Here is a 15,716-nt window from a genome sequence, read left to right on the forward strand (position 1 = left end):
CTAGTCGTGGAAATCGATTTTGTTCCTCGCTCTAAACTTTCCTTTGGGTCATCGTCATTGAAACTCATCAACCAGGGGACCTTTTTCTTTGTGATGCCCTCATTTAGTTTAATGTAATCCTGAAAGTGATCCTCAGGAACCTTCTTCTTCTTGCATAATGCGATTATCAAGTTCGGAAACAGAAGGTTACCCCGGTTCCTTTTTGCACAGTAATGGATTTGCTCAAAAATGAGTTCTCCAACGTTAATCTTCCTCTCGTAAATGATCGATTATAGGAGCATCAATCTCTTCACAAGGACATTAGTGTTGTGAGACGTTGGCATCAGCTTGCCTTTGAGAAAGTGGTTCCACAGTTTCACGTGCGATTTTAGTGCTTAGCGATCAACTATTTTCCTTGTTGGGGCACTCCCTTTGAACTTGGCCCACTCGAAGTAAAGGTCCTATAGTACGCCATTGTATGTTTCTTGATCGGCCTCTACCACAAATCTCTTGTATTGCTCTTCAACTTTCGCCAACTTAAAATATCGGTTGAGTGCATAATGGGAAAATCGAATGAGTTTTCCTCAAACATAAACTATGTGGTTAGATATGTCTTCACGATGGGCATAGAATTCCCGTACCATCATCGATGCTACAGCTTTGGGATTGCGAGCAAACTTATCCTAGTTGTGTTTCTTTATTACGTCCATCACCTTTGGTCTGAATGGCTCCTCTTCCTTGGCTGAAAAAATGAATCCATCTTCCAAATATACTTGGCATTTCTGGAAGGTCTTGAAGTGTGCTTCTGGTTTGGCTGTTTGGAAACGTTCGAAGATTTGTGTTGGGGCTGGGGCTTTCCTTGTTCTCACCATTATGCTTGGCTGACTTTTGTGGTGGCGATGGGGAGGTATTGTTGAGAGAAATAAAATATTTTCTTGTTTGTAGAGAGAGAGGGAAACACGATGAAGAATAAGAGGTTGGGCAGTTTTTCTTGGGGAAGTAATGGGTGGTTTCAGGGTAATTCAGTCCTTTCATGGTGGGGAAAAGATTTCTCATTAAATGAGAAATATCTGATTGGACGTAAAATGGGGAAAAGGTTTTATTCCCCTCTTTATTCTACCGCCAAAACCTTGTACCCTAGAGCCTTTTTCTTCATGCATGCTTTAACTCCCCATGTTGCCACGTGTTCCTTGCTTGCCTACAGTAAGAAAGAAGAAAATAATAAAACAGATTAAAACATAAAATAACTTAACTTATTTATGTACAGAATTCAGATTTTCGTTGCCCAGGAAACAAATTTTTTCTTAATCAAATAATGCTAATTCTTGGTCATCTTGTGCTAATGATGCCGGTTTGTCACGCATGACTGGGGCTCCTTTGTACTCCTTGAGTCTCTGCCTGTTCACCTTGAAGATGGAACCGTCATTTTGATTTTGAATTTCAATTGCTCCATTGTCATAGACTTGGTGAACGGTAAATGGTCCTGACCATCTTGATTTCAGCTTGCTTGGGAATAACTTAAGGCGTGAATTTTGTAGAGCAGTACTTGTTGTCCAAGATAAAATTGTCTCGGCAATATTTTTCTTTCATGCCATCGTTTTGTTTTATCCTTGTAAAGGCGGGCATTCTCGTATGCATGTTCTCTGAATTCATCCATCTCGTTCAACTCTAAGAGTCTTTTTTCTCCATCAAGTTGAGCATCAACGTTTATCTTTTTGATGGCCCCGTAGGCTTTATGTTCAAGTTCAACCGGTAGATGACATTCCTTTTCGTAGACTAGTTTGAATGGGGATATTCCTAGCAGTGTCTTGAATGTTGTGCGATAAGCCCATTTCATCTAGCTTCGACAACAAGTCTTTTCGATTCAGGTTAACCACTTTTTCAAGGATCTACTTAATATCTCGGTTAAAAACTTTGGCTTGTCCATTCATCTGTGGGTGATACGCCATAGTGATCATATGTCATACTCCATATCATTTCAGTGCCTTGACAATCAATTTGTTGTCAAAATGTGTGCCTTCGTCGCTAGTTATAGCTCGTGGTGTTCCAAAGCGGGTGAATATTTTTTTGTGCAAAAAACTTTAGCACCGTCTTGGAATCATTTGTAGGTATTGTGATGGCTTCAACCCATTTTGATACATAATCCACTGCCAAGAGAATATACAAATCTTCGAATGATGATGGGAAAGGTCCCATGAAATATATTCCCCATAAGTCGAAAAGTTCAATTTACAGAATATTTTTCCATGGCATCTCATGTCGTTTCGAGATGTTTCCTGTTCGTTGACATCTATCACATGATTTGTAGAATTCATGTGCATCTTTGAATAGGGTTGGCAAATAAAATCCAGACTAAAGCACTTTTGATGCTGTTCTCATTCCACCAAAATGCCCTCCATATGGTGACGAGTGACATTGGTGTAGTATATTTTGATGCTCTTCTTCTGGAATACATCTTCAGATTATTTGGTCTTCAAACTGTTTGAATAGAAATGGTTCATCCCAATAGTAATGTCGCACATCATGTCGAAACTTCTTTCTTCCCTGGCTAGATAAATCAGGAGGAACAATACCACTAACAAGAAAGTTAACAATGTCAGTATACCATGGCGCAGCCGTGACAAATAATATTTTCTCGTCTGAGAAGTCCTCTTTAATTTCTATGATGTCAGGACAATCATGTTTGTTATCTAGCCTAGACAAATGGTCTACCACTTGATTTTTTATACCTTTTCTATCCTTGATCTCAAAATCAAATTGTTGCAGTATTAATATCCATTGAATTAGTCTAGGCTTTTTTTTATTAACCAGATATTTAATGGCAGAGTGATCCGTGTGCATAATTACCTTAGTGTAGATTAGATATGGTCTAACCTTATCGAATGCAAATACTACTGCTAAAAGTTCTTTTTCAGTGGTGGTATAGTTCACTTCTGCATCATTAAGAGTACGGCTTGCATAGTATATGACGTGAAAATTTTTACTTTTCTGTTGCCCTAGCACTGCTCCGACTGCATAATCACTAGCATCACACAAGAGCTCAAATGGTTTATTCAGTCTGGTGGGATAACAATTGGTGCTGCCAAAAGCTTTTTCTTCAAATATGTGAAGGCATTCAAACAATCATTAATGAATTCAAATGGATGATTTTGTTGAAGCAAAATACATAAGGGTTTAGAAATTTGTGAGAAGTCTTTTATGAACCGCCTGTAGAAGCCTGTATGTCCAAGGAAACTGCATACACCTCGCACATTAGTAGGTGGATGAAGATTTGCAATTGCATCCACCTTGTCTTTATTGACTTTGATGTCATGGAAAGAGATTTTAGGACCTAATACTATTCCTTCGGTCACCATAAAATAGGATTTTCCCAGTTTAGTACAAGGTTGGCTTCTTCACAACGTTTCAATCCCTTGAATAAATTATCGACACATCAGTCAAAATCATCACCCAAGACGGAGAAGTCATCCATAAATATTTCCATGCACTCTTCCACCATATCCGAAAAGATTGCCATCATGCATCTTTGGAATGTAGTTGGAGTGTTACACAATCCAAACGACATTTATCTAAATGCATAGGTCCATACGGGCACGTGAAAGTTGTTTTTTCTTGGTCCTCTGGTGCTATGGCAATTTGGTTATACCCCGAGTATCCATCGAGGAAGCAGTAAAATGCTTTTCCCGCTAGTCTATCCAACATTTGGTCGATAAAAGGGAGGGGAAAATGATCCTTCTTTGTGCTTTGTTGAGCTTCCTATAGTCCATGCATATGCGCCATCCTGTGACTGTTCTTGTGGTGAGTAGCTCATCATGCTCGCTCTTAACCATAATCACACCACCTTTCTTTGGTACGCATTGTATTGGGCTAACCCATGAACTATCGGATATAGGATAAATCACACATGCATCCAACCATTTTATAATTCCCTTCATGACTACCTTTTTCATGATCGGGTTGAGTCATCTTTATGGTTCCACCGAAGTGCTATGGCTATCTTCAAGGTTGATTTTGTGCATGAATATAGTCAGACTGATTCTTTTCCAGTCTGCCATTGTCCATCCTATAGCTTTCCTGTACTGTGACAAGATATTCAATAAACTATTCATGTTCGGAGGTTAGGTTGGCAAAAATTATCACTGGTAGGGTTTCATCAACTCCTAGATATGCATATTTCAAATGCGATGGCAAAGCTTTAAGTTCCAACTTCGGTGCATGTTGTGAAGATGACTCGTGAGATTTAACTTCATCATAATCTAAGGGTTCAAATTTTATATCTGATCTGTTATGAAGAAGTCTTGATTGGTCCCTTGACTTTCCTCCGTATCTTGCATTGGTATTGTTTTCGAGGTGTTCATTGCTCAGATTTCTGTGGCTGAGGCCATGATTTTTAGAATCGTCTTCTGAAAACATTTCATCTGGGCCAAAGTTTTTTGCTTCATGTATGTCGGTTGTAGGTTCATGATACAATGTACTATACTCATCGAGCCTTAGGGATTCACCTCGTCCAAGGATTGCCTTTTCTTCATTCTTGTTAATGTATTGGCATTCCTCTGAATTGTCCACGTATTTCATGGAGTTGAATACATTGATAGTGACACTTTGCTCACATACTCTCATGGTGAATTCTCCTTTTTCACAATCTATGAGGATTCTCCCAGTGATTAAGAAGGTGTGTTCCAGAATGATTGGTGCGTTTTCATCGGCTTCGGAATCCAGGATAAGAAAATCAACAGGAAATACAAATTTATCCACCTTTACTATGACGTCTTCTATTATCTCGTCATATCGCATGTAAGACTGATCAGCCAACTGTAGGATGACCAAGGTGGGCTAGGTGTGATACCCGTCTAGCTTCATAAATATGGACTTTGGTATCAAGTTTACACTTGATCCCAAATCAATAAGAGCTCGTCCTATGAAGTCATTACCAATGGAACATGGTATTATAAAACTACAAGGGTCTTTTTGTTTTGGTAGGAGTTTACTTACTACTTAACACATTTTTTTTTGTCGTGGCAACACGTTCTACCTTCCTTTTCTTTGTAACAATTTCCATAAGATACTTGGCATAGGAAGACATTTGTTCAATATCTTCAAGTAAGGGCACATCAATGCACAATTGATCCAGAACTTCAACAAATTTCTTGAACTGGATTTCATCATCGTGCTTCTTCAACCGTTGAGGGAACGGTGGTGGAGGTCTCACATCGACTATTGATGGTGCTGAATAATCACTGGACTTGACCACGAATTTTTTGTTATCCGATCGATGCTCTTCTGAGCCTTTACTTCTTTCATTCTCTTCAGACACTTCCCTTCGTTCAACATTCTCAGATTGATCATCCGGTTGTGTTACGCCTTGGCGAGGATTGTTCAGGTGTTATCACCCAAACTTGTCATCTTGGATGACTTGTTTTCCACTCTTTAGCGTAAGTACATTGCATTGCTCCTTCCCTTGATACTTAGTGAATTTAGTATCATTAGGGAGATTTCTATGTGGCTTAGAATCTAATGTCGTAGCAATTTGTCCCACTTGATTCTCCAATGCTCTGAGAGATGAACTATGGCTTTGCAAAAGCGTTGCTTGGCTTTGTAGCAAATTTCCTTGATTTTTAATTATTGTAGAGTGTTCGTACATCACGGTCTTTGTGGAAGCCATGAAATCTTTTGTCAAGGCCATGAATTCATGCAATGATAACTCCAAGGAATTAGTATTTGAATTGGTGTTAGAGGAAAAAGGTGTACCTTTATTGTTCTGCCAGGGCTGCTGATTCTTAAAATGTTGATGGTCAGAATTATTTTATTGTGGCATGTGGTTTGCGGCTTGATTGTTACTATTCCCTTGATTACTCTATGAAAAATTTGGGTGTTGTCTCCAACCAGGATTGTATGTATTCGGATAGGGGTTATTATTGTTCCGATTATAGTTACCCACAAAATTAGTTGATTCATAGTTTTCAAGACATTCCCTCTCATGATGATGGCCGTGACAAAATAGGCATACATTATTGGTCACCTTGACTTTTCTTACCTCAGTAGGACGTTGCAAATTTTTCAACATATTGGTTATGGCCGAAAGTTGAGCTGATACCGAATCTTTACCTTCTAATTCATATACTCCTGATATTTTTCTATCAGTTCCCTATCTTGCACTTGGAAATTGATAATCATTATTTGCTATCCTGTCGAGGATGTCAAAGCTTCCTCGGGTGATTTGTCTAGTAAGGTGACATTCGTTGAGGCATCTAGTATCATTCTAGTTGGTGCGTTGACTCCATTGTAAAACATTACCACTTGCGTCCAATCATGAAATCCATGATTAAAACATTTGTGAAGTAAACTTTTATACCTATCCCAGCATCCGTACAATGATTCATCATCTCCTTGGTGAAAACTAGCAATGTCATTGCGAAGCTGAGTGTTAATATTGGGCTGATTGTATCACAGTATGAAACTCTTGCATAAGTCTGCCCATGAATCCATTGAACCGGAAGGAACTCCACTGAGCCAGGATCTTGCTCTATCGCGTAGGGAGTAAGGAAAAAGCTTCAGTTTTAGCACATCCTCATGTACTCCTTGTTGCTAAAACGAGTTGCATACTTCAAGGAAAGCACGAACATGTTGTCTCGCATCTTCATTGGGTAAACCACCAAATTATCCGATAGAGTTTAACATGTTAAACATCACCGGTTTTAGTTCAAAGTGAGTGGCTTGGATCTCAGGTCCCACTATGCCTGGATTGAGGTCATTGAGAATAGGGTTCAAATGATCTTGTATCACTCTTGGTCTTGCAATTTGAAGATTAATTGTTGCATTTGGATATTCTAAATCTCCCATGTTGTGTTGCATTTGAAATTGATTTGATTCTTCTCTGGTTCTTTGGGCACGCAATCTTTGTCTAAGTGATTGCTCTATTTTAGGGTCGAATGGTTCCAAAGGCTGACCAGAAGATCTCAAGGTCATGCAAAAATTAAAACCTACAAGAGAAAATAGTAAACTACGTTAGAGTAATATAGTGTGATAAAGAGAACTTGTTATGGCTAAAAATATCATCAGTTGCCAATCCCCAGCAACGGCGCCAAGAACTTGATCGCTTGTTAATGTATATGCTAAGGCAAGCAAATCTGTTCAAGTATACACAATAGATGCAAGTAATATAGTAGTGAGTGAGTATCGTCTTCACAAGGATTGGATTAGAAATATATTTTCACCACAACTAGAACTAATGTCACAAACTAAGTCCTACTAAGTATTATCCTAAGAACCAATTTTAATAAACTAAGAAAATGATTCAACGATTCCATAAAAGTTTTGTTGAGGCAAAATTAATATACTTAGACGGTTGCTACGGCCATACCTCTCAGCGTTAACTATAGACGTACTATCTCCTACCCTAGCATCTATCCCTTTTAGTCATTTAAAACTCACTCCTTATCTCTAAGTTAGACAAGTTAGAACTTCACCATCCCAGATTCATTCCATTGCTCACGTTGATCTATCTTAATTCTATCAAATGTAAGTATCACTTATCTAGACAAAAGGCTATCTCTCGATGCTCTTACAATGTCAAGACATGTTTTACCAAAACCCAAGGCTATCGCTCGATGCTCTTACAGTGCTAAGTTAAAATATTTAAACTATGAACAAAACAGTCATAAGTGAAACATATTTCATCATTCATAAACATAAAATATTGTTCAAGCAAAACAAATTTTAACACCAAGTAAAGCATTCATGGTGCTATCAAAGATCATCCAATATTAAACGTTTGATACAACCCCAAATAGATAAAGAGATAAAAACAAAGGAATAACGACTCCTAAAATTGGGGGCTCTGTCGCGACAATCATGGTCAGCACCGCGCCTGCCTTAGTGATCACCCTCTCTCGAGGCCTGATCACTGCTCTGCTATCGTCTGGCTATGGAGGACACCAAGGAATGTTGATGGGTAGTCGGTGGGAAAGCACTGCAGTTGCTTGCTCATGCCTTAGGTAAAGCTCTTCTCTCTTCTTCCTTGCCTCTTTTTTTGGTGGCTACGGCTGGTTATTTATAAGGAAAATCTCACAGGGCTTTGTTTACTCTTGGAGTTTCCTTAACTAGTAGTTATTAATTGTTCAGACTTAAAAGGGAAAGGCGGCTGGCAGAATAATTGAGGCTTGCTTGTACGTGAAGTAGGTCATCTAGCTGGCGTGTGGCATAGGCAGTTTAGCCACACCTGCTTCAGACTTCCTCAAATGAATCTTTCCTTGGAGAGATAAATCTGCTCCTCAATTTCTCATATGTTCCTTTGGCCTCTGCACTTTTACATTGTCACGACTGAAATGTTCTTCCTCTATAGGATTGCTGCACAAACACAGCCCAAACAACCCATTCTCTCCAGCATCATCAGTCAAACCAAATAAATCTTGCCTAAGCTTATCCACCACAATCTAATATAATCTATATGCAACTAAAAATGCAATGCATACTTTGTCTAGAAGAGCAATAACTTAAGTGAAAAGACTAGGAATTAAGTCTTTTTACGGAGTTATCAGAGTTGAAGGTCATTAAACAAGTCATTATTCCATTCTCAATCGGGAAATACCAAGACTAGGTCCTTTGTGATGCAACGCATTTGAATACAAGTCATTTGTTTCTGGGTTGACCATGGCAATTCGACAAGAAGGCCATCCATGATGAATTCTCTAATGAGTGTTCATTCCAACATTAAGGGAGAAAGATCACGTTGGTTCCAATGTGCGCAAATCAAGTCCATGAATGCCAAGTTACCCTTAAATCATGTATAGAAGAATGAGAGAAAACTAAATCCATTAAGAAAGTTGAAAAAGAAGTTTCACGTGAGAAACAAGTAAGAGTGCAGGAACATCATAATGAAAATGAGAAAATTGATGTGAGAAATGTTGGAGTTGAAAATGAGAAAGTTGAAAAAGATTGAATTTGCAAGCAAATGAGGAAGTAAGTGTAAAAGAGAAAATGAAAGTGAAGAACATATTTTATCTAGACCTACTCTTTCTTCTATTATTTCTTTTGTTTTGCAGGATAATCCAAAAGACATATCACTTCGAGTTGAAGATTCAAGAAACATGTCTTTTAAAGAACCAATATGTGTGTCCTTTGGTAATCCACAAGACATGTCATTTGACATTCCAACAGTTATGCCACTTGAAGTTCAAAAAGATGTGTCACTTGAGGTGCCAAGAGTTGTGATCATTGAGGCTCCAAGTACATTACAACTATTGAAGAGAATTCAGCAACCAATGGAGTTTTCCATCATCACGCAACCAACACCCATTAAACATCCTCCATGTTTTGCTATTTCCATTCATCTTGTTTATTCATTTTCTAACTTTGGTTTATTTTGTAGAAAAATGATTCATCTCTATGGAGTTATTTTCACTTGTGATGGACAATTCGAGGAGATGAAGTGAGTATTATCCACCAATTCAAAAGCCATCATTTGGAAAGGTACAAAAATTTAAATGAGAAATCCAAAAGGCAAGTCCTATTCCAAAAAGACATCACGTTTCCAAAGAGGGATCTCAATGGACTTGTGCCTTTTCCATCCAGTATATTGATTCAAGCAAAAAGGTAAGATTATTCACCCACAAAAAAGATAATTTCATTGAAAAGTTTGAGGTTCTTAAAAGGCATCATGATTTTTTCAAGTGGAAAGAAATATGTCTTTTCCAAGCACTGTGTCAGTTCAAAAAGTGAGAATGAAGAAACAAGTGTATTCGTGGATAGACATAACTTTTTCAATAAGAGGGTATATGAGTTTTAAAGAACGTCCAAGGTTTGTGCCCTATCACCAAGGTTGATGACTTTCCAAATAAGCATGATGATTTAAAAGGAAATAATGGAGGTTTTCAAGATACATGTGCTTATTCAAGGGGAGAAGTAAATAGGAAGAAACAACCTATAAACTACATTCCTTATACTAATCATACTTCCAAGAACCATCATTCTCTACCTTGGTAGGCTGAACAAATGGAGTTGAATGTTCTACATGGAGTAGATTTATACATTCCTCCACAAAAGATGCAATCAATGGCGAAGAGATTTAATTTGAGGACAAATCGCCTTAATGAAAGGGGATGATACACGCACGATCGAGACCAACTTTCTCCATATCTTGATTATTCCATGGACGTTATTCGTTGTAGATTCTATGGGAGTTCTTCCTTACCTTATCTTATATTATATCATTTATACATTCATTCACATGTGAGTATAAATTATCATATCATTCATCATCCTATGCTTAGTTTATCATGTATTTCATATCATTCAAATATATACTATGATTACCTATCATTTCTTAGGATATTACAATTACATGTTTCCATTTATCATTTATTATGAATATCATGCTATATGATATTCATGCATATAACATGTAGTCCACATCTTTATATTATATGCTTAAGTACTTAGGTTAATTTTTAATATAAGCTTTTTATGTTTCTTGAAGGTTCCAACGTATACAATAACTTGGGAGCATAATTCGAGCTTCATTAAGGACAAGGAGCTAGGAAAACTTACATATTATTACTTAAGAGAGAATGAAGAACAAATGGTGAAAAGTTGTCCATTTCCAAATGAACTCATAGATGGATTGAGTTGAATATTTTAGATAGAAAAAGACTTCAATTCAGCTTAGGACTTCAATAGACATCATCTATGGCCAAATGATATCAAATTTGTGAAAAGTCATTTTTCTCAAATCGTGCCTTTTCGTGAATAAGTGCCTTTTCTGGTCATGGTTTTTTATGAGGAGCTGCTAAATGAATCAACATATCAAGGAACATCAACGACCAGCTCATCATCAGCTCACTCAACTTGTAACCTACTTTTTCATGAAGAGGTACCATCCAAACACCATGTCATTCATGAAAGTTGCTACCATAAAAGGTCACCATTAAAGGGAGGCATGCATTGGTGAAGTTATTTTAGCCAAAAGATACTTAAATCATGAAGAGGCATGATGGACAACAAGGAAACTATTTGACCAAAGCTTGAGGAGTCACCAAGATGGATGGCAATGTGAACAAGCATCTTATTATTCATCAAGAGTGGGTGGCAAGATGAACCAACACCAAGGCAACCATTCAAAGCATTCTAACCCTTTGTAAAGTTACTATGCCTAGCTAAAACATCACCTTACTATTCTATCACACGCTTTGCTAGCCTATAAATAGGATTTGTCATTTCATTTGTAACACACAATTTGATATCAAAATATTTCTTTTGTGAGATTAATCTCTGTTCAAGTTCTTAAGGAACTTTATTGACTTATCAAGCTTTGCTTGTGGAGTCACTATTCTTTCTTTTCATATATACTTATGGTTCCTATATCCATTATAGATAGCGGGTCTAAGTCTAATTCTATCATCCCTTAAAGAAGTATATAAAGTCTGGGTCTATGTTCTTTAACATAGGTTCTTCTTTTAGCCTTCATTAAGATACTACCATCACCATTTGTTTATCTCCTTCACCACAATCAGAATCATCAAAAACAATCCATTCATACATCCATTCTTTCTTCCTACTTTCATATTACTAGCTCACCTAATCACCATTATATCTACTTACCTTGTAACCCTCTTTTTGAGCCTATTTTGCATTATAGCTTTCTTTGTTTCCTTCCTAGATCCAACAATCGAGTTGTTGTCATCTTCATCATCAAAAAGGCGTGTCACAACTTATATCATAATCTATATATGCAATGTTCATCATATGATGTTATACTAAGATAAAGTCCATAAGTAATCAAGATAAAAGTAAAGAGTATAGAGCTTGAGGAAACTCCCTTGAATGTTAATTATGAAAATGAGCTTGCATCATCCCCTTTTTTTAGGGAGATTTATCCTCATACTGAATTCTTTGTTATACTTGATTTTTCCAATGTTATGTATGTCCATGATTATCCTCAAATGCTTATTCATTAGTTCCTAAACAATCTTATCCTTTTACCAGTGGTTGTGTCTTTTGTATGATAGGATGCTTCCAATAGGTGTCCTTTTTTGAAGACTCCCAATGGGCCTTTATTTGGAATATTGATTACCAACATATACCCTTTTGGAAAGATCTTTTTCAATATACATCCCTTTTGAAAGTGATCCTTTATTTGTTTCCACCTAAAATATGAAAAGATATGTAGATTGAGAGTACTTACCTTTTGAATACATGAGTTATGTCTTTTGTGGATGGTTGTGCCTTTATGATCAAATCATCATAACTCTTTGTTGAAACTTCAATCCTTCCATTTTCTAGCAATAATTCATCACATCTCTTTATAATAAACTAGATTTCATGGGTTGTTCATTTTCAGTCTTCACTGATGCCTTATTCTTCCTCATGGCTTCCACACTTTTTTTTCATATGAATTTGGTCTTATTGCACATCCTTAGGCATCAAAGGAACCAAATTGACCTTGCGACCTTCATGCTTAAATGCATACTGGTTGGTGTAGCAATCATGAATATCTCTTTTATCGTATTTCCATGGCCTCCCAAGTAGAATGTAACTAGCGTACAATGGAATCACATCATAAAGTACCTCATCCTTATACCAGCCAATAGAAAATGGAACTAGTACCTGCTTTATGACATTCAACTCACCTCTTCATTGAGCCATTGGAGTTTGTACGGAGTTGGATGTTTCAATGTTGGTATACCTAACTTATCTACCATAATAGTACTGGCTACATTTGCATAACTTCCTCCGTTAATAGTCATGGTGCATACTTATCTTTGACATAGCACCTTGTGTGAAATATATTGTCATTTTATGGTTCCTCATTAATATGTTGTGATTGAAGGCACTTCTTGGATACAAGAATCTCTCTACCAATAGCAACTTCATTTTTATTTAGCTCCTATTCTATGATTTCTTCTTGTTCATATTCAGGAAATGATTCTTTAAAATCTAAAATAATCTCTCCAATATCCAAAAGAATCATGGTATTTCGGTTGGGACATTGATTAGCAACGTACCCCTTTCCAAAGAACTTGAAGCATTTGATATCCTTTGATATGTCTAGAGTGTGGTATTGTTTCTCTGTTCCCTTGTTAGATTCTATAGTTTGCTTTGCTCGTGAACTTTTAGGATTGTCTTTAATCTAAAATGGAGTTGTCTTTATGAAATTGTTGGGTTATGGTCTCCATTTGGATGTCGAACTAGCATTGCTTCTGTTGATTGACCTCCTTTTAAGTTATTTTTCAATCTTTATGGCCATATGAATCATTTCTTCAATCTTCACATAATGTTGTAATTCAACAAGGTTAGTAATTTCAGTAGTTAAACCAAATATGAACTTCGTTGTTGTTGCTTCTCTATCTTCATCCACATTGGCTCTAATCATTGCTAACTCCATATCCTTAAAATAATCTTTAACACTCCTATTTCTTTGCTTGAGATTTTAGAGTTTGTGATAAAGGTTTCGGTGGTAATGTGTTGTACAAATCTCTTTCGCATGATGGTTTTCATTTTGTCCCATGCACTGATTTAACACTCATCATTTATTCTTCTGGAACTTACCAATTGATCCCACCAAACAATAGCATAATCAACAAATTCCATATCAGAATGTCGTACCTTCTTTTGCTCTGAATAGTTATGGCACTCAAAAATATGTTCAATCTTGATTACCTAATTAAGATATGCTTTTGGATCAGTTCTTCCTTGGAATGGAGGAGTTGTCACTTTGATGTTGCTTAAGTTATCATTTTGATATCTTCCTCCTTGATTCCTATGAACTTCTCTTTTGGATCCTTGTGAGATTTGATCTAATTCAGCATGTTCCTCGTATTTAAATTCTTATTTAGGTCTTGGACATGTTGTTCTTCTGTTGCCTAAGGATGCTTCAACTTGGTATATTCTGTCATGTAACGGTTCCATTTCCAATTTCAATAATCTAGCCATTTCATGCATAATTGCTTAGGTTTGCAAATTTTGTGCTTCTCTTCTGGGTGACAGTCCTTGACTTCGAGACATTGTCGGTGAAAAAATAAAAAGAAACATGTTTAAGGACCTTACCATTAATGCTATAACAAAGCCTCACGTGTTCACTCTAAAGAAACTTGAATGACACGCAATCCACTTGTGTTTGCACTCTAGGACTTTATGTCTTTTTTCTGATCCTCTTCTAGTCTCCCACACTCAAGCGTTTTTCCTCTCGGTCTCCTTATCTCGCATTCTAAGTAAACTTTACTCAAAGCTATCTTAAGTAACCTTACTTGTTGTGCGTCAGCTGCAAATGATTAGTAGGTAGGGAAAACAAAATATAAAGCAATAAGGTGGCTTATATATAAGTGAGAAAATAATAAAGGGTTACTTACACCACGAGTCATTTTGCAACCATTCTATCACTACAATCAATTTTCAGAATTTCTTACTTGACTATGATATGATCACCAATATAAAAGACTAGGAGAAGTACCCAAGTGGCCTCATCAAGTGAGGAAGGCTTAAGGAGTTTCAAGCAGCCATGTAGAGTATGTTTATATCAAGCTTGGGACGTGATAAAGGAGGAATAATAAAGGAGGAACAATTTACATTGTTTATGCATGAATTTACATGAGAATAAGAAGTTTTCATAATATTCATTAGATTTAATAAGTATATTGCTCATTTAAGCATGCATTGCATTTAAATAATCTAGTTCATTTAGGGAAGTAGTTCATTTATGATTTTATATCCTTTAGTAAGCTACTTCATTCATGCATCTAGTTCATTTAATAAAATTAGTTCATTTATTAAATTAATTCTTAATTGTTTCATGCATTTTTTAATTTAAGATTGAATAAAATTCACCCTCGTGTCTAGGTGCATGAGAGAAGTTGAACATTTTCATCAGATGCAAAAATGTCAGTCAGAATGTCTTACAATTTTTTATGCAATATAGACGTTTCTGGTTCCAAAAATCAATAGGGAATTATTCCTCTATATTTTATCTTTCCAACACCTTTTAAATCACCTCAATCCGATATAGGGAGCTTGCGATATGATCGATTTATTGAAGATAGTACATGCTGGAATTTTGTTACGGGAATTTTATGCATGGATGATTTGGATGAGTTTGATCCAAGGGAGAGTCTTTTCAACTTCATCCAAGTGACAAGCCATTGAAGGACTCTTAATTCACCCATTCAAGGCATTCATAGCTGATTGTTATCATCTAAATTCAAGGGTTGTTCATATTCTTCAAGGGAGCATGCAATGAAGGGTGATTTAATTCACTTCTTAAGGCGATTTTCAACATGGAATAGCAAGAGTCTTTCACCCCTTGCACAAAATTAAGGCAAAATTCAGCTTCAAATTGTACATATTCATCCAACCTTGAAGATAATAAGACAAAGCATTCAAATGCATTTTATTGCTAAATTGATGAGAATGTTTTCATCTTTTGAGTCTTTTCATATGCTGCTTCGAAATACTATAAATAGGCACCTTTGAGATCATTTGTAGTTACAGATTTGAATATATGAAACATCTTTGAGAGGTTGCTTTCATTCTTGTTCTCTTGTAGAGCTTTATCGGCTTCAAGATATTTTTGTAGTCTTCATCCATTTCCTTTTGTTATAGGGTTGCTTCATAGCTCATCGTCTATAGCTAGTGGGTCACTTTCCATCTACTTCCACTTCGATTCCATCTATTTATATTGTTGGTTCCTAATTCCATATAGATAGAGGGACACAATCTGTTTTCTTTTCAATCCATCTTATACATTCCAC

At 36.5% G+C, this 15,716-nt stretch overlaps 1 pseudogene; it reads right to left on the reverse strand.

Annotated features, from left to right (window-relative positions):
• Window positions 1-1,090: 1,090 nt before the first annotated feature.
• The window catches only part of LOC120193161, a 48,591-nt pseudogene continuing 33,965 nt past the window's right edge, over window positions 1,091-15,716 (reverse strand).

This window comes from Hibiscus syriacus, unplaced genomic scaffold, assembly GCF_006381635.1.
Source record: "Hibiscus syriacus cultivar Baekdansim isolate YM2019G1 unplaced genomic scaffold, ASM638163v2 tig00116989_pilon, whole genome shotgun sequence".
Classification (NCBI taxonomy): Eukaryota; Viridiplantae; Streptophyta; class Magnoliopsida; order Malvales; family Malvaceae; genus Hibiscus; species Hibiscus syriacus.